We start from the raw sequence: 18,452 nt of genomic DNA, 5'->3' as shown, positions 1-18,452 counted from the left end.
TTATTCTATTATATAAGATAAAATAAGCAATAAAATGCTCCAGGAAGACCACTGGAAGTGCCAAAATCTCATGATATAGGTATGCTGTTTCTGGACTTGCTTTCACCAACAGGAGAATCTCTGATTATGACCCAATCATGTCCACCCTGGGGCAAATTGAAACTGATTTGTGGGGTTATAACCGGGAAAATAAAAAATCAGTTGGAAGGCCTGTGTTATGACAGGGGAAGTTTTATAGTGAACACCCGGGGGAGTGCTGTGCTGCTAAAACATAACCATGTCTCACCAGTAGTTAATCAATTACCTCACACTGTTTTACAAATTGTATCTTTAAAAACCCCACAGTCACTCAGGCAAGCTTTTAAAACTCTTATCAAATTCCTATGAAACACTTGATGATTTAATGTTTTTGGCTTGTCTTTTCCTTGTTACTGACTTCCCAGCTATTGATGCATAAACATAAAGGTGTCTGTTTTAGTGCTAGCCTCTCTCTCCTGCCTGATTTAATCAATGATCTACAGTACACTCTGAGACATCACAATGACTCAAGAGAGGCCCCATCCTGAAAAAAGCAAATAAAGCCAGCATAAAAAGGAATTGCTTGTATACAACAGGGTATGGGGACAATAAGCCCCAATAAGTATTGCAGGAAACTCACCTCCCAGCTGCTGCCTCCAAACTACTGTTGGATATACTGGGGGACAAGAGAAGCCAAATGTTGGCCAATGTTTGCCATTTTGGCAAGGTTATAGCCAAGCAGATTCATTATGTTCACAGACCCAATGGCGGTGTCCTCTTTGTGAGTGACTGTCTCCCAGTACAGTCTCAGAGACCTACCTGCAGGAGCGCCGCCAGCTTTTCTGCCGCCCTAGGTGGCGGAAGGTCCCGCCCCGAAATGCCGCCCCCCACAGAGGCGGTGGAAGGTCCCGCCGCCAAAATACTGCCGCGGTCGCCGCCCCCCAAATTGTAGCACCCTAGACAACCACCTAGGTTGTCTAATGGGTTGCGCCGGCCCTGCCTACCTGCTGCAGATGTCATATCGACAACATGCATGTAAATGTGGAATCACCATCTAGCTGCTCTATTACTTTGTCCCCAAAGTGCAACAGAAATGCAGTTTCAGCTACATCCGACTTCATATGCCTACAGAATATAGGACCTGATCCAACATCCACTGAAGTCTATGCGAGTCTTCCCATTTCCGGCAGTGAGTGTTGGATTAGGCCCATAGACCTGCAAATACAATTGTGACATTCCATAGACTAGTATCAGAGGGATAGCCGTGTTAGTCTGAATCTGTAAAAAGCAACTGTTGCTTTTTACAGATTCAGACTAACACGGCTACCCCTCTGATACTTGACACCAGGCAAGGCACTGCATTTAGCCGTATAGAATGGAATTCTATAGACTGACAGAATTAGTGAGGGTGAAAAAGTGATAATGAAGAGCCACCGTACATGTACATGTACATCCATTTTGTGTGCACACACCTGGTAATCAGCAAATAAATACAGACAGCTCTGCATTAAACATTTCCTTGTTAATTAGAGGGATGTAGAGCAAAACCTGTCTTGAGCAGTCACTTATGAACTGACCCAAACTAGTTGCTTAGCAGTGACAGTTTGCTGTGAAAGATGGAGCAGAATTACACTATTATGATAATTATGTATTAACTTCTGGTTGTGCTCACAATGTGCTAGGCAATGGAAGAAAGGAAAGCATGATCCCTCTCCTAAAGATTTTCCAATCTAAAAGCGTTCAGTATAAATTAGGTTATTCTCTTCAGACAGGCGAGTCCCAGTCCTGAACAAATTTCACTGTGCCTATAAATAGCCAAGCGTAATCTGTTCTGCTAAACCACTCCCCCAATGAGGGCAGGGGTATATGAGGCCCTAGTCCTTAGACTTGGGAAAAAGAGGACAATTGCGGGATTCTCTTGATATATCCGGGTCTCTATTAAATGTCCTCTCTCATTTCCTGTTAAATGAGATCTGTTTATGAGCCAGGATAGTTCTCCATTAAATGTGGCTTGAAATGGCACTCGTTGCCTAAAGTGGAGCTGAATACAAGGAAGCAAATACAATAAAAATCCCACCTAGAGGAAATAATTACCATGTTAAGGGCTGAGAGAGAGTTAAAACTTCATTGTTCTGAATCCTTGCTTCTCTTGAACTCAGAGAATTTGACTTCTCCAGATGTATCTATATCAAGTATGCTTTCACTCTCTCTCGCCAGGGTGTGCAATTTTGAATATATTTGTAAATTATGGGGAGCGAGCCAAATTTTAATTGTCAGGCATTTTCATATAATTATTCCAATTACAGAAGATCTGAACTGTGAAATACAGCTATAGGCTACTTGGACTTTTATGGGAAGATAAAAAATCAGTACCTCCCCAAAAGAAGTTTCTAAAAAGAAATATAATTGCTACCCAAGAGCATGCCCACAAAAGACTGCAAAAAGGCAAATTAATTATGAAAAATAAAAACAAGAAAATCATAGTCTGCAAAGTATTTTTAGTGTATTTTGATTAAACTAAATTAGCCCCTGCACCTAATGGGACATAAACTTCATAACTGAGTACAACAGAGAGCATTTTATGAAATCTGTGGAAAGGAAAAATAAAATGTGACAACTTTTTTCTAAAACTAATTTTAATGCAACACAGTCCTTTGCAGCAGAACAATGGAAGAAGAAACTCGAGGGCAACACAGATTTGTTCTTGGTTTTTCATTTATTTCTAGCATGAAACAGTGCCCACGCCATCAGATCATGAATAGGTATTTAATAAATAAAATTTATTATTATTAGCTTCCAGGAGAGGATAGATTTATGTTTAGAAATTAGGATCCTATGTTTGAATCAGTTGTCCTTACTACTTACATTATTCCTAGCCCAATCAAATAATTCTCAAACCATTTCCCATCCAAACATAATCAAGATTTTTTTTTCTATAAATTACACTTCTTTTGTAGCATAAAGTCTCACCAAGCTTATAAAGTTGTATCCATTCTTTGACACCCTTGATGAGTAGACCATCTCTACCCTGCCCACCACTCCTAACTCTCAGTCCTGCTCATTTGACGCCTTTCTTTCCTTCTCCACGCACACATGAATGCACTAAATCCTGTTGTTTCTTTGTCAACAGTATCTCCAAAATCTATCCCTTCCTCTTTAGTGTGCTGGCAGTTCGTTACAGCAGTGTGTAGACTTGCAGCACTATATAAATAAAATCCAAACTAACTTTGTTTTGAATCAACATTTACAAATCTAGAGCCAAATTACCAGCTGATGCAAATCAATGTAGCTCCCCCTTCCCTCCCGTCAGTGGAGATATGCTGATTGGCACCAACTGAGCATCTGACCCCTAATTTCCATCAGGTAAGAGGGTTCTATTTTAGTTTTTATCTTTCTTGCTCATTCTCTGATTTTTGAGTATATTTTTCTCAGCCACTTTGTAGGTCAGGAGCTAGGGAATAGTGCCGTGATCCTCTCCCACTGAAACCAGTGGGAGTTTTACCATTAACTTCAATGGGAACAAGATTAGACCCTAAAAGCATTAGCAGATTGTTTTCTCCTCCACTCTAAGTGACAACATATTTGATCCCAAAATTTCCTTTGCCGTCAAATAACATTTTTTTCATGTGGAAAAAATTCCCCTACTTCTGCTTTGGGCAGGAGAGGAAAAAAATGAAAACATTCAATAGAGGACAGATATGGGGATCCTATGGTGTGCTCTCTTTAAGGCAAGTAAGCTCACTCACCTGTTTTGAGATGCCTGCATTAGGTAAATAAAATCTAATCCTGTAATCTGTTCTCCTCAGTCTTAAATGTGAGTTATGCCTGTATAACGATTGAAGTAACGGGAAATTTTAAAATGGGGAACTTTGGGGATGAAATGACAGCCATCACTTTGAAATTCCATACTTTTACTTATTTATTTGCATTTAGCACATCAAAGGATGAGGACCCTATTGTGCTTGTGCACACACACCAAGATGGTCCCTACCCCAAAACTCTTACAATCAAATTATAAAACAGGAGACAACAGGTGAATACAGTACACAGATCGGGTCACAACAAGGTGGTAGTGAGTCCATTAGATAAGAAGCTTAATATTGTCTGAAAATATGTAACAATGGAAAAAATAATTTTCATTGTAACAAGAAAACTACCTTTAAATTAAGCACAGATTTAATCATTTGAAGTTGTTAAAATGATGTCACTAAATAGGAACTGGAATTACAAAAATACAACGTTCATCTCAATTTGGCTGGAATGCTGTATAAAAAGTAGACAGGGAAGGGTGAAATGGAGAAGAAACGCATTTTGATTGTTATAGCTAGACTTTATGGTAATAGCTTAATTGGAGAACAAAATATGTTATTCATTTGCTGATTCTCTTCAGCCACTCTTTGTACAATACTGTGGAAAATATGTCTGACATGTAATATGTATTTGTTCAAGGCTTGTGTTTTCTATTAAAGTGGAAAATTGAAGAAAATGTCATCTTTTAAAAAAAAAATGCCATGATGTGAAACAGAATAAGTAATAGAGTAACAGACCATGGCATAATTTTAGCAAAAATGTACAATCACAAGTGAGAACAAATACCTTGCCTCATGTCTAAGTCTGTCTGTTAACCCTTAGGAAATGTATGCAGTGTTATTACCTCACCCACCTTGCCTCTCTAACCCTTAGGAAACTAATTTAGTGGTTAGGTGGATTTCACATGGGACAGCTAATATCCTAAGGGCTTGGGTGGTCATTAGGAGGAGATGTATTTGAGGAGGGATGGAGACTCTGAAACGGGAGGGACACAGGTCCAGGTCAGGACTGTTGTCTAGAATAGTCTGGTCATCCTTGGTAGTATTCTGTGACACACTCCAAAACCATTTAAAGGGACATTATCAACTCGTTGAAGTCCAAAATACTAATCTATCTTTAAATGTTTATAACAAGTAGGGGATGTCAGCTGGATTCTAAGTATCTTTTAGGCCATTTTGTCGATCTCGTTGTGGTCAATAATTCCCCATAATATATTTTCTATTACTTTGTTCAGTCTAGTTTGAAATGTTCCATTTCTTGTTTTAAAGAAACTCTGCTTCCTCCGCCAGATCTACAAACTTAGTCATGTCAGTAGAACCCCAACACTAACCAAATTTAAAGATGAGGGGAGGGAGTCAAAGGCATGAATCATTTGTAAATTAATAAATCTGGATCTCCCAGTGTGACCTAATCTGACTGTTGTCTTGTTAAGATGCCCCTCAGGATAACAACTGTGTCTTAACTTCCGTCTTGTATAGCACTTAGCAAATAATATAGGCTGGCATTTGTGAAGGTGATTAAGGAAGTCAGGCATCCAAATCCCAATGAGACTTGGGTGCTTACCTCCTCCTCTTGGCCCCTTTGAAAATCCGCACCATAATGTCACAAGGGGTGGGAATTCTACCATTCCCTTGGGGAAACTACACCACAATCCAATATCTCTCATTAACAAGAAGTTTTCCCTGAAATTCATCTTAAATATTCCCTTTCTCTCATTCCATTACTCATAGCTCATGGTTATACTATTCTATGCTATGCCATCCTAAATTATTTTCTATTGTCAATGTATGCATACTTAAATGGTTATCATGTGACTTTTTAGCCATTGCTTAAGCACAATATGTATCTAGTTAGCCCTTTTTAATCTTTCCTTTTTAATCAATCCTTCCAGCTGCCTTCTCACTTCTGTAATTTTTGGGTAAAATTTTCAAAAGAGCCTAAGCAATGTTTTCAAAACCCAATATCTTTCAATAAGACTTAGGCTACTAAAGTCACTTAGGTGCTTTTGGAAATGTAACTTCCTTCTCTGAACTTCTTCCATATTATCATTTTGTAATATTGTCCACAACTGGACACAATATTCCAGGTGGAATTTTGTAAGTGCTGTATCTAAAGGAGATATCTCCTGCCTGCTCTACCTTAATGGGTTTGAATATATAGCAATATAACACTGGCCCTTTTATTGTTCTTCCCCACCGCAAACTTGTATCTCACTTTTGTTCTTTTTATCCCATCGTGTTTTTCCCCCATTACTGCTTCTAGTTCAGCTATTATTTTTTCAACTGGGGAAACTTCTGTACTCTGTAGATAAAATCCATATTCTGTCCTCTCATTTTTGTGCAGCGTTACAACTGACCCGAGAGGGGATAGAAAATGGCCTAAAGATAATACCAGATTGGCAGAAAAATATGAAATTTGAGAGTCTAATTGTTAGTCTGAGTTCCAGCTACTGGAAATTCCAAATCACAATGAAATTATGGTTTCCTCTTGTTTTTACTAGATTTTTACACTATAAAAGGGCTTCCCTGAAATCCACTAGCTCTTTTATATGGGAGTCATTTTTATATTTACAGAATATCTACACTGAGCACATTGAATGCAACTGTTTACACTTCAGCGGAATTGTACCAGCAGAGAATCTGGCCCCAAGTGCCTCTTCTATGAGCATGGCACCAAATGACAATGGAAATCCTGTCTGAGTATACTTTCAGAAGACATAATACTAGCCCCAGAAGCCTAAGGAGGCACAATTTATTTCTCAGCCCTGAAAAGCAGTATTTAAGACTCCTTCAAAGTTGCCATTTGAGGTGATGTCTACGAATGACTCTTGTTGACTAATTTATCTCTACGACGATTCAAAGTGATGAACACAAACTCCCTTTTGAGACAGAGTAGTTTTATGGAAGCATGCTTTTATAGTTGAGGGGAGTGTGGAATGATTTAAAATAGGGTTTGTTTAGAATTTGGATACACATGCTATTTGTTTTCTCTCTCTCTCTCTCATTCATTACAAAGAGTTAGAGGAAAAATCATGAATACAGGTGATGGGCATCCCTGCCAAACTACAAACACACAAAGAAAAACTTAACTCTCTAGCTTGCTTGTCTTCGGAGCATACAGTTCGGGGGAGCAGGTGTTGCCGTCTCTGGTAGGTACTTTACACTGGCCCGCAGGGTTTCTCTTGGCACTTGGTCAGACCGGCATAGCCTGTGGTAATTTTGGTCTCCTCCTTCCTAGACAAAGGAGGGACTGCAGCCCTTCTTGATGTTGTGGTGGCATGGGAGGATCACACTTTCTTTGGCATTTTCTGGGACTTATAGGGTTACAAGTATAGTTTGCTCCTCAACTTGATACCTCTCTGGAGATCTTCCAGGCAATTCAAGGGTTCTCAGGTTTCATACCCCAATAGTGTGGTCCAGTCTATGTTGAATGGAGGCAAGCCTGACCTTTGGTCAGTCTGGAAATTCCTGTCTCTTAGTGGTAGTTATGTAACCACATACATCACTAGACTGCAACAGATGTCCTTCCGAACATGCGAAAAACATGAGATTAACAGATGACTCCACAGATGTGGTTTCAGACCCTCCTCTCTCTGGGAGTACAGTTGGTTAAGTTTCTTTAGGACGCTATACATTCTAGATGTGATCAACGTCCAAATAACTATTTGGTCTTTTACTTTACACATTCTTTCACTTATCCATATTTTATTTTCTTAGGATTTCTTAAAATATTCTGGGCTTTCTATTGGCAAAGAATTTGGCAAGTGACAATTTTACTTAATGTGATCAGGTGACGGGTAATCTCTGAGGGGAAAGAGCTGTTCTAGAAGCTATTAATATAAATCTCACATAAGCTAAGGAACAATTAAAGTTTACACAACCTAAAGAAAATGGAAATGTATTCTAGCACAGTGCTGGAAGCTACATGGGAAGTGCCCCAGTGGCCTGAGAAAGAGGCATCTTACTGTTATATCAGAGTGAAAATAAAGTTCTAGGACTGGGGATTTCCATTATCAGATGGATATCGACCAGAAGATATCCGTCTAGAGCATTCACTGAGAATATAATAGGACTCTAACCAGAGATAATTAAGACTATCTGATTATAGTTTGGGATAATGAATAAGCAAAGTCATATTATAATTTTACTTTATTCAGCAGTGTTTTAGAGTACAGCAAGCAGCATTTCTGTAAGATTATAATAGCCACCCCCGCCTAGTCTTGCTTTTGTTACAATACTAACATAACTAAGGTTGTATTTGAATCATGTTAATAAATGAACCAGTAGCTTTAGAGTGAAAAAGTTTCAGGTCTATATGCAGTATATTTGGTGTGAGCATAAAATCATGTTGATTATGAGCAACAATGTCCTAGCTTGTACATTTTGTTTCAGTCCATTTTTAAAATTTAAATAAAATACTATCCCCTTTCTAAATAGTAATACAGAACATTTACTGAAGTTATTCTCTGGTTTTGAGTTGCCAAAAATTAGTTCTATTTAAGCAAGTTTAGTCTTCATAAATGTCTTACCTTCCCCTGCCCTTCCAGCAATTGGGGTAGACCTGAGAAGTAAGAGAGGATCTGGAAACTCAGCATATCAACAATTACTGGAGGAAAACAGTATGAATATCTATCTTTGTCTCATCTCAGATATGTTCTCTTCTTGATTTAAAAACCTATGTTGGAAGGCTCTTGCCAGAGCAGTAGGTGGCAGAATGCCAGTCTGACTCCAAACAAACCTTCTCTCCCCATGCCTACCTGGAAGATTCTATCTTATTTGTAAAGAGGATGCCAGACTAGCTTGACAAACATTGGCCTCCCATCTGAAGCAATATCACTGCTGCCATTTATAGAAGTTGTGCTAGTAAACAGGGTAATTGATATTCTCATCCATCTCCCTGCAGCCCTGCCACTTGACTGACCAGATACTCTGTTAGTGTAAATCAGCACAGTGCCATTGACTTCAATAGACCTATTCCAATTTACGGCAGCTGAAGGTCTGGCCTGACAATTCCACCATTGTTTGTCTCACCACAGATGTCTCACCAGCTTCAGGGTTTTACTTGTGAGTTTAGTCAGAATTTTCAAATGTGGCGAACTTGATTTGATGAAATAGTCCAGCTGAAGCTGCTTTTCCTACATGTTCAAAGCACTAAATGAAGTTCAGTATCATTGTTATTAAATTTCACAGTACACCTATAAAACATGTTGGAGATTTCTGAGATTGTATCACTAATAGAAAAGTACCATTTTTACAGTATGGAAATAAATGTGTGGGTAAAAGAAATCATGACACTGTTAATAGACACTGCAAGAAATCAGTGTTTAAATTATGTTCCCAATTGACAGAGATCTATAGTTAACAAGGAGATTTTTCCCCTTAAGGAAGGAAAAAAGCTACTATCCACTACATTATGTCTAAAAAGCAATTTTAGTTTTTAATTCAAGTATTTTATTGTATATTTGTTGTATATTTTTTAGGTTGACAAACCCTAACTAATTGGAAGTAGAGTTAACCTACTTTGGGAGTTTTGTCAGGGCAAGAATGAAGGACTGAAAGACTTGGCCCTGTGTCAGGCATTATTCACCATACAGTGTTTTGTGCTAAAATGCTTTTTTAAACATTTTTATTTTCTAAATATCATCAATCACAACTTAAGTGCTCTCTTCAGCTCTACGATACCTCTGTAACTGCTGGCCTACAGAAACACCCAGAGCAGCTTGAACTATGTTGTTACAGGGTTTGCTCCTATTCTGAGGTAGTATATGGCTCTTGGAAGCAGCCATGTAATTCTGAAACAATCATGAGGCAGTTACCCAAGTTTTCCTTCTTCCTTGACTATCCCAAAGGCCCCATGTATTACTTGTGGATGCAATCCCAGTGCTATTTTGAATCTACTGTAATTTAGGATAAGGAAACAATCTGTGATGGATAATTTATATGTACAAATAACTTAACAAAGCACCATCCTGTTCTTATTGAAGCCAAGAAGAGTTTTGTCACTGACTTCAATAGGAACAGAGGCAGACCCAACAAAGAGAAGCAAAGAAGCAATCTATACAATGAGCTATTTTTCTTTCTGAATTTGCCCTTTCACTGAAATGGCTCTTTGAGTGAAATACCTAGTAAAATCAATGTACAAAGCCCTCAGCTAATAAAACTCTTGGAAACCCCTGCACGTAGCCTAGTTTCTAATGCATCAATTGTAGAAAATGGATTGACTGGCCTTGTAACAGTATGCTAAAAAGTAACCTGGTAGTGTTTCAGATAGAGTACAAAGCAGAATAATGAGAGAGAGAGAATTCAGTACACCATTCAGTCACAAACTTATGTAAAGTTTTAAACTTTTTTAATTGTATTGAAATACTAGCTTCATCTCTATAAAGATGTTCTTGTTTCTCCTTGGATAAGGTTGTTCTATTGTTTCCATTTGGCACTGCAAGTATTCGACCACCATCCCCTAGCGTGCCTCCTCTCTGACCAGGTGAAACTACAAGGTTAAACGAATAGTACAGTTCCGATCTGCCCATTCAGTCACTGGCCTCAATGATAAGCCTGACAAATGTGCCCATCAGTGCCAACAGTGGTGACTTCTGTGGAGATTAGTCCACTGGGAACAAATCTCTACTCATAGGCCATCAAATAGCTTTCAGTTATAAATCAAACCATTTTAATCTGCTCTCTCCCTTTGTTGGATGAAAAAGGACATCATTAAGTTATCCACTGCAGCTTTAACAACATGACTAGAATGCTGAAAAATCTGCTCTGTGTCAAACTGTTACACGGATTTATACTTATTTTAGTATAGAAACCTATAATCCGGCTACTTAGTGCCTTTCCCAGCAGAAGGAAGGCATAAATGCACACTAATTGTTTTACTTTTACTGCAGAAGAAGATGTGCAGACTTACCGATACTAGGCTAATGCTCGTGATATTTAAGCATGATAAATGTTTTGGTATCTTGGAATATAGCTGACAATGAAAACTATCACTTTGTTTTATGGGGCAGCAATAAGAATAACTGTATTGATCATTTGGCTATAGAATAAATAGAGTGGTAACAGGGATAATTAATAGCTATTTCAATCCACTAAATAAGTATATTGTACCTAAAACAGAGATTGTGACTCTCCGATGTGCTGAGTGCATTTAACTTCCGTAGGAATCAGTGAACCAGATTCGCTGGAGCTGGTGCAGAAAAGTAGAAATTACCTCTTTCAGCTCTGATAAGAACTTTTTCACTGCAAGGGGATTTTCCCCAACGGAGGGCACAGAGTGTCTCCATTGCTGCCCTCACTTAATGTTCCCACAGGGGAGGACAGCTTTACAGTCCGTGCTCCACATGAGTAGAGCCTGCTAAGGGGATGCACTGACTCAGCCATCCAAGCCAGTATTGTCCAGTCCTTGGGAGATACTGCCACCCCTCCCCAGTGCATAGAAGGCTGCGGCCACTTGCCATCATAAACTTTCCCATTCCCACCTTAGGAGCCCTCTGCAGGGTTTTAGCTGGTGGAAGTCACTGTAAATCATGTGTGAATGTGGCTCATCAGGTGGTGAGGCTGCTCGGCACCTTTACTAACTATTGAGATTGAATAATCATTAAACTCTGTGATTTCCCTGGGGAAGGTGCTATACAGCAATGCAAATTATTGTTAGATTGTTGTAAAGAGCGTTCTCACAAGGATAGCTATAATTGTGAATCCAGAGCGGAGGTTTTGTTAGATGTATAATGCAAACCCCAACCACCAAAGCAAATGGTTATATATAGTTTTGACTTGCTAGTGAGACTATAATTTTCACTAATCTACAACTGCTCTCTTTAAATTAGTCACAAGGGGGTCAAACTAGGGTGACCAGACAGCAAGTGTGAAAAATCAGGACGGGGTCGGGGGTAATAGGAGCCTATATAAGAAAAAGACCCAAAAATCAGGACTGCCTCTATAAAATCAAGAACAGGAGTACTTGTGTACTTGTGTTCTTTTGCGTAGAGACTGTCCGGTTTGGCCAATGTACATGGCAGAGGGGCATTGCTGGCACATGATGGCATATATCACATTGGTAGATGTGATAGTCTCTACGCAAAAGAATTAATGGACACAAATCTGACATCAGGAATCAAAATACTCAAAAACCAGTGGGAGAACACTTTAACCTGTCTGGTCATTCAGTGACAGACCTGCGGGTGGCTATATTACAACAGAAAAACTTCAAAAACAGACTCCGAGAGACTGCTGAGCTAGAATTGATATGCAAACTAGACACAATCAACTCCGGTTTGAATAAGGACTGGGAATGGCTGAGCTATTACAAACATTGATTCTATCTCCCCTTGTAAGTATGCTCACACTTCTTATCAAACTGTCTGTACTGGGCTATCTTGATTATCACTTCAAAAGTTTTTTTTCTCTTAATTAATTGGCCTCTCAGAGTTGGTAAGACAACTCCCACCTGTTTATGCTCTCTCTATGTGTGTATATATATCTCCTCAATATATGTTCCATTCTATATGCATCTGAAGAAGTGGGCTGTAGTCCACGAAAGCTTATGCTCTAATAAATTTGTTAGTCTCTAAGGTGCCACAAGTACTCCTGTTCTTTTTGCGGATACAGACTAACACGGCTGCTACTCTGAAATCTATAAAATCAGGACATCTGGTCACCCCTAGGTCAAACAAAAATCTGCTTTTTTGATTATACACCAATGAACTTCCAGTTTTCCTTTGTCCATTTAGGAATAAATAGTCGGGAGTGCCCTTAAATAAATATATAATATAAATACTGCTGTTTTTGCCATCAGTAAAATAACCTGACAGTAAAGCAATCAAATATGTCTCAACTCACCCAGTATTTCCATAGGTTGAAGTTAGTTTTACAACTAAAACATCCTGCCAGTGATGTGGAGAGGTGCCTAATATTTGCAATCCTATGAATCCGCTGGAACATAGCGTAAACTGTTGTATAGCTGATCTTATTTTGCATTGCTACCCTATTTGCCTTTAAAACCAATATTCATGCAATAGCATCATGTAGCCCAATTTTTAAAAGTGTTACAGAACTGTCTGAATCAAAACCAATAACTTGATTCAAAGTCCTTATTCACAAAACCATTTTGTTACAAATACAAAATCTAGTTAAAGGAACAAACAACATTTCAAGTTACACACTGTCCAAGATGTATGGATAATTCTGACTTCTGCCCTCTTCATTTAAAAAAAAAATCAGTCACCAGCAATTTTACCTTAGCCAAATCTCAGGGCTTCTGCTTCATCTTCGCAGAAAGATCTCTCATTTGTTTTCAACACTGTAAATCACACACTTCTGCATCGTATCCAACTGGGGCTTTACCCTCTCCTAGTGGTGGTTCTGTCTCTTTAGCCATTCCTTCAGTATCTCTTTTTGACAGGTTTCAGAGTAACAGCCGTGTTAGTCTGTATCCGCAAAAAGAAGAACAGGAGTACTTGTGGCACCTTAGAGACTAACAAATTTATTAGAGCATAAGCTTTCGTGGACTACAGCCCACTGTAGTCCACGAAAGCTTATGCTCTAATAAATTTGTTAGTCTCTAAGGTGCCACAAGTACTCCTGTTCTTCTTTTTGACAGTTACTCCTATTTTTCCTCTTTTCCCCCTGCAGCATTGCCACCCCCAAACACATAATATATATTGGATTCTTTTTTATTTGCCCTGTGGTATGTGTTGCTTTAAGTCAGCACTTGGTTCATATTTTTGAGCTTTTCTCCACAATCACGAGTGCTAAAAAATTACTTTTTTTAAAAAGAAAGCTGAGAGTCTCATGTAATCACCTCTGTCTAGAAGTTTGGCTTCAAATTCCAAATAAAATATTGCAAGGTTCAAAACAAAATTGTGAGAGCTGGCAACTCTGTGTGTCTCAGGGACTATCCTGAGACACCTTCTGTTCACCTCTTCTCTGTAAGAGCTCATCTGTTTTAATGGCTTCAAATACCTTCACTACACATATAACTCCAATCTAGGCATCCACTACAGATTTGTCTCCATGCAGCCCATCCCACCCTGTCTCTTCAACTTCTCCTTCTTGATGACTCACCATGAACTCAAGTTTAATATGGCTCCAACAGAGCTCATCTTCTCTCTCGAATCTCAACTCTTCCCACAAATCTTTCATTGTCAACAACAACTGCCCTTGCTTTCATCCAGGTCCATTATCCCAGGGTCACTTTTGACAGCCCATGGTCAGTCCCGAGAATGGATGTAGGAGCAAATTTGGGAAATTAGGTGTAGGCCAAAGTAGAGCTGTGGAGTAAAAACAAGGACCTTGGATCTGCTGCTGAAAATTCATGGAAGAGGATTTTGTTTTGGCCTTGAAGAAATAATTTCAATTTCTATATTTCTTTCCTTCTACTGATCCCAGAGCACTTTACAAGCATCTATGAATTCAGCCTCACATCATCCCTGAGTGTGGGAGGAGGCCAGAGAAGTAAGAAGCTGCCGAATGTGTCAGAGGATGGATGTATTGTGATTTCAACATCTTAATTTACATGCAGCTTTGGGGATTTTGATCCTGGATTTGAAACTTGTTCAAGGCCCAAATGATTGAGTCTCATCTCCAATAGAGATGTATTGACTCCACAAAATCAGCGCATAGTTTGGTACAATTGGGCAATTTTTGCCCAGGCCTGAAAGCAGACGTGTAATTGTCAAGATTGAGATTAATTGGCATGACTGTATGTGAAAGCTTATATGGCTCTTGTCCACATTATACCTGCCCCCAGGCACTATGTTCATTCCCTTACTTTCACAAGTATTTGCATTTATCAAATTCAATGAGCACTAACTTCCCCATAAGTAATACTTGTTTTTTTTTAAAAAAGCTAGTGAGCAACATATTAAGTGTTTCATCCAGTTAAATCAAAATTGCTGTTCACTGCCACTCTCTGAAATTACACCTTTTTCAGCATTCAAGCAATTTTCATACTCTGCTTTGATTTGACCTGTAGTGTTTCAAACCAGCAGCTGTTTGACCCAGTAATTCTTTTTATATATTCACCATTTACAGTTCTCTTCCACAGTTCTATGCTTTCCCAACAGATACCCACACCCTTGGTTTTACAGTTGGAGTCGGGTGGCAGTAGGGCCAACAGGTACCTATGGGGCAGAATAAACTGTAAAAAAGGAGATGATCTTGTGAGATTTATTCTTATAAATGCAGCACATTTCATACAATTACATATTTGCCAAATTAATATGGAATTCAGGGGGGTGATAAGAGGGCTCTTGGCTCCCTCAGTCCAGACAATAAGCCCCTGAGATAAGTGTTTAGATAAGTGTAAGCAGCTCTAGCACTGAGGTGCTTTGGCTAAAATATAAATAAATACATAAAAATGTAGCGCACACACAAATACACACTCCAGGCCAAATTCATACCTAGCATAAATGGACGCACGTCCATTAGATACAGTGAGTTGCACTGGTTTACCCCAGCGATTCTTTTGGCCCCAGGTGTCCACAGCGATTGATTCTAATGCTGGAACAGATAATGGGACAAGGAAATAGGACAGCATGTTCAACACTGACAGGAGCAAATCAAGACAATGTCTAGTTCCTATGAAAAAATATCATAGGGAACCTCTTAACTTGAGATGGTGGGGGGGGGGGGTATTATGAAAGCAACCCCATTAGTGCTAAGAGAAGTCTCATTGTGAAAGCCTTATCAAATTGAGAAAATAAACTGCGTCCAATAGCTTGGCTGTAGTACTGCTTTATAACGCTAAAGTATAATTTCTGTTCAGAATACACAGGTTACAGACTACATCTGTAGTAGGGTGCTTTGTGTAGGCTCTTTTTTGGGATATATACTACCCCTTTCATAAGTCTCTCTTTAAACTTACTAGGCCAAATTTTGCATCTGTTGCAACCCCACTGACTTCAGTGGGCTGTAACAGATGTAATCAAGAATTTGACTCACTGTTTTTTCTTTTTAAATTTTCCAGCACTTTCCATTCCATTACATTTATTTAGGGGGGAAAATTTCCTAATAACTCACAATTTATTTAATCTGTAAAATGATTATTCTCACTCATCAAAACAACTTTTCTTTCAACCTCAACAGCGCTCTAGGCATCTCCAATGCAAGCCTAGTATGGGTACCATATGGTCTTACAACATATATCTTATAAGGGAGAAACACTGCTTCCTGTTCTGTGGGTGTGGAAGGCTCTCTGGTAATAGAATCAGAGTGGGTCTGCTACACAAATAAGGGCAGGATTTTGGGAGGCCACATACAGTTTGTGTACCCCTGTACAGACCCCAGCTTCACAGGGCCTCCCTGCATGAAGCTGAAGGAGGGGCATGGGCCAGAATGATCTGCCACTACATAGCTTCTCTGGTACTTCCCCTGCAGAGCTGAGTCACTACAGCCATGGAGTTTACTGCAGCCTTAGACTACAATAGCCTTTACTGAGTGGCTCTGTTCTATGGCCTGTGGCAAACAGTGGAGAAGCAGACAATTTTTTCCATTGCTTCCCTCGGCAGAGTTCCTAAGCACTGAGCTCAGTGCTTAAGGTAGGTTCTGGGGAGAAGATTTGCCCTTAAGTATGTCAAGGAAAATCGTTCACTCAGAACCCACACGGTGAGGCAAATTAAGCTTTGTTAGAGCAGTGCCACAGCACTCACTATAACGCGATGGGATGTAACTGAGTATAGCATTTGGCCCAATGTGTAACAATTACATCGTTTTTGCCGAGGATTTGCAGAGAGAAACATTAGCACTCATGCGAGCAGCTGGATAGAACAAGTAAGCAGGTGGTTGTGCAAATCCTTAATAATGTGTCTTGTCTTTGACCAGCCAACACCCACAGCTGTTTTAGTCCATGGACTCTCCTGAGCACTGATTTCCAGGAGTGCTAAATTTGCAATGGCTTTGTCATGTGGATTAGGCCCTTGGTTAATGCCAAAGTCATTCAGAACTGGCCCAAATTAGATTTAAACCAAAATCTCTAGAGTGAAAAATATTTCAGTGAGCTACCTACTCTCCTTAGTGAGGCACATTTATTCACCGTATTCAAGTTAAGGAACTTCCGTTGAAGGAATATTATAACCAAGTGGTAATTGTTTGGGGTTTTTTTTCATTCTCAATTTGATGTGGAGTTGTAATTCAGTATTTACCACAAATCCTTGTCTCTATCTAAAATGCCCTGTGTTCCCATATAGAACCATTACATGGGTATGATTTCCACCTCAGTATTGTTTGCTGTGCAGGGTAGTTTACTGGCAATACAAAGCCCTGTTTAATTTCCCCTACACAATTCTTTGAAGAGGCCACCACCATGATGGAACGCCAGAAGCATGAAAATGGATGTAAAATCCATTTTCCTTATGCCACTTCCCTGCTGAGCTTTAAACATCCTTTTTGATTGTGGCATAGCTATGCTGAATGCACTACCATATACAGCACTTCTGGTCAGTCTGTGGGAGGAAGAACTGCATGCAGTAGAGCAGACTCGGTGAAGTAATGGGACACGTGAATCAGTGCCAGCAAATAGCAGGAAGCATAAGAAGGTCCTTTCTTTTTCTTTCTCTTTCTCTGACAAAGAGCGTGGTGGCCTAAGGTAAAAGCTTATAAACAGAGTTCTCTCCTTCGGCTCCAACCAAATGTTCCACCTTCAACATATGCTTTTACTGACTTCCCCTCTCTTTCTAAAATGCTTGAGTCCCTCACCTTGACCTTCAAAGATCTGCAAAACTCTGACTCTATCTATGTTGCTGCTTTTCATCTCCTCCAAAACTATCCTCTCATTACTTACTCTTCTCCTCCTCCCACTCCCAGGGCTTGTCTATACGGCAAGATAGCAGGGTACCATGTGCTAACTCGCCATTTCAACAAGCCCTCACTTCTGTGCTGCCCTCTGCTACTTTGTTCCTCTCAGTTACCACATGCCAAGTGCCCCCCCGCCGCTCTTCTCTTCAAGCCATCCTACACTGTCCTTTGCCAATCGAATCTCCTGAACTGTTAACTTGTATATGTCTGTTAGACTGCAAGATGTTTGAGGCTGTATTTTGTTAATTGCTATTTCCATCATTATTCACAGTACTATATAATAAGTGTGGTGCTGCCTGGAGGAAAAAGCCAGAAGAGGGATGGGAAGGGAGTGAGGTAGAGAAGCGTGCGGGTGGGGGGCGCCTTGGAAGAATCCATTGCTTTTTTCTGTCTTAGTTAAGAACTTCTACTTGATGCCTGGCTCCGCCTATTTGGCAAGTTAGAGATGAGCTGGTTACTGGATGTTGGAACTTGTTAGCTTACAGCTTTTTCAGATGAAGGAATAGTGTAGAGGATACAGAAAAACTTTTGAAACAGATTTAAAGTCTGCCTTGCTTTTTTTTTTTCTTTTCTTTTACACGGAATGTATAATATCCTCCTTTCCCTCCTATATAAAACACAAAATATTTCAAAGCAGACACCTCGCATTCTTGAGTAGTCAGTTTGAATGACATCTGAGTCTATTGCATTATTGGTGTAGAGTTTTGTTTTCTAACTGACGGAGGCTTTAGTTTTTATCCGTGCCTGGACACCTTCCTGAGGAACAAGGAGCAGGAAATATAAACCAGATGCAGAAAATAAGATTCCCTGGCCCAGAGTTCATGAATTATA

The 18,452-nt window shown here is 39.5% G+C and overlaps 2 protein-coding genes across 10 annotated transcripts in view; one reads left to right on the top strand and one right to left on the bottom strand.

Moving 5' to 3' along the window:
- Positions 1-18,452, bottom strand: part of LOC101951994 (A-kinase anchor protein 7) — a 166,760-nt gene that overhangs the window by 35,260 nt on the left and 113,048 nt on the right. The window lies entirely within an intron of this gene.
- The window catches only part of MSH5 (mutS homolog 5), a 210,006-nt gene that overhangs the window by 147,655 nt on the left and 43,899 nt on the right, over positions 1-18,452 (top strand). The gene's annotated exons all lie outside the window — the stretch shown is intronic.

Source organism: Chrysemys picta, chromosome 3, assembly GCF_011386835.1.
Source record: "Chrysemys picta bellii isolate R12L10 chromosome 3, ASM1138683v2, whole genome shotgun sequence".
NCBI classification, from domain to species: domain Eukaryota; kingdom Metazoa; phylum Chordata; order Testudines; family Emydidae; genus Chrysemys; species Chrysemys picta.
Note: the sequence above shows the minus strand (reverse complement) of the source record. Positions and strands in the feature narration are given on the sequence as shown.